Source organism: Physeter macrocephalus, chromosome 2, assembly GCF_002837175.3.
Source record: "Physeter macrocephalus isolate SW-GA chromosome 2, ASM283717v5, whole genome shotgun sequence".
NCBI classification, from domain to species: Eukaryota; Metazoa; Chordata; class Mammalia; order Artiodactyla; family Physeteridae; genus Physeter; species Physeter macrocephalus.
In genome coordinates this window covers 137917429-137919352 of record NC_041215.1, presented here as the reverse complement: position 1 = coordinate 137919352, position 1924 = coordinate 137917429, and positions in this window count along the sequence as shown.

The window sequence follows — 1924 nt, the reverse complement described above, 5'->3', positions numbered from 1 at the left end:
TTGGTCCACGCCGACACTTACCCTGGTGGGTCCTACTGACTAAACGACAGACGCAGGACACGCTCCCCAGGACGGAACATGCTGCAAGGCACAGCGCCTTGGTCCACGCCGACACTTACCCTGGTGGGTCCTACTGACTAAACGACAGACGCAGGACACGCTCCCCAGGACGGAACATGCTGCAAGGCACAGCGCCTTGGTCCACGCCGACACTTACCCTGGTGGGTCCTACTGACTAAACGACAGACGCAGGACACGCTCCCCAGGACGGAACATGCTGGGCCTCCAGGGTTCCCTCTGCTGTCTCCCCCCCTTCGCCCCATGGTACCCAGTGCAGGGTGTACCTGCAATCCCACCCCACTCCCAAAGGCAGCACTCCCAGCCTCACTTTTGGTGTCCCGAAGGCAGGCTGGTCACTGTCCCCTGAGGCAGAGGACACCTGCCTGGCATCAGACAGAATCAGGGGCACAGGTGGTTTCTCCTGGCCCACCTGCCCCTCTATCGCCGCCGGATGGGCACCCCGTGCCCTGCGCCACAGAGCGGCTCTCCAAGCCCCCTGGGCGGCCCCCAGGACTCAGCAGGGCCTCAGCAGGCATGACCCCTGTGTCTGGACTCCTGGGGCTTCCGAACCGCCACGTCAGCCCCATGGGGTCCTGAGAACTTGTCAAAACGCCGCCGGTTTCTGCTTCCCAGCTTGGGGGCAGCTGTACGTCTTGTCCGCTGGATTTCAGCTCTCGGGGCTGTCCTTCTACCTCAGCTCCTCCAGTGGCTCCAAAATGATGCTTCTGAAGCCTTATTCATGTCACGGTGGGAGTGACATTCTCTTGTCGCTTCTTCCATCCTAAGCAGAAGAAAAGTCCCCCTAAGCAGTTAATTTGTACCATGTTTTTACGGCTTCAGATTTTGTCTTGTGTAGAGAGGCCTTCCTTACCCTGAGATAAGGAAATGTAATGGTCTCCCACGGATCCTTTGAACATTCGTGCTTTCATTGTATTTATATCTTTGACTTTTCTGGTGTGAGATGTGAGATCTATATCTAAGCTTTCCCCCAGCCAGCTCTAGCTGTCCCACCGTCGCCTATCACACACCAAACAGCCCAGGGCTCCCCAAACAGGACGTGGTCCGCAAGTTTGGGTCGATACCAGGAATGCCTCGTCCAGCGTTTATCCGCTTACACGCGTGGCGGTACCCCCTGATTTAAATTATGATGCTTTAATTTAAACTTTTCCTTTTCTATTTAAAATGTTTTATTGGTGTTTTTATCGGAATCACATTAATGTTTTAGATGAAGCTATGGAGAACTGACATCTTTATGATGTTGAATCTGTCTACGCAAGGGCGTAGTCTGACTTTTTATTCATTCAAAACATATCTGTGTAAAAATTTTCTTCATGTAGAATTTTTTCCTTAGGATTTTATCAGTCTGCTTGCTATTTCAAGTGGGATCTTCTCTTCTATCTTGTACAATTCATTATTAGGGGTATTGATGAAAGCTACAGATTTCTATATATTATTTTTGTACTTAGTCATCGTGCAGAATTCTCCTTTGGCTTATAACGATGTTTAGTTGATTTTATTTGTTTTTCCAAGTATGAATCATATACTCTGAAAATAGTGTTACTGTTACCTTTCTTTTTTCAGTTTGAATGTCCCTGGTTTCTTTCCTTTTCTCACCTGTGCAACGATGCCAGACAGTAGGGCGGATGGTGGATTTGTCTTGCTTTGGTCTTAGGGACAAAGATACATATTTCCGGGCTTCCCTGGTGGCGCAGTGGTTGAGAGTCCGCCTGCCGATGCAGGGGACACGGGTTCGTGCCCCGGTCCGGGAAGATCCCACATGCCGTGGAGCGGCTGGGCCCGTGAGCCATGGCCGCTGAGCCTGTGCTCCGCAACGGGAGAGGCCACAACAGTGGGAGGCCCGCGT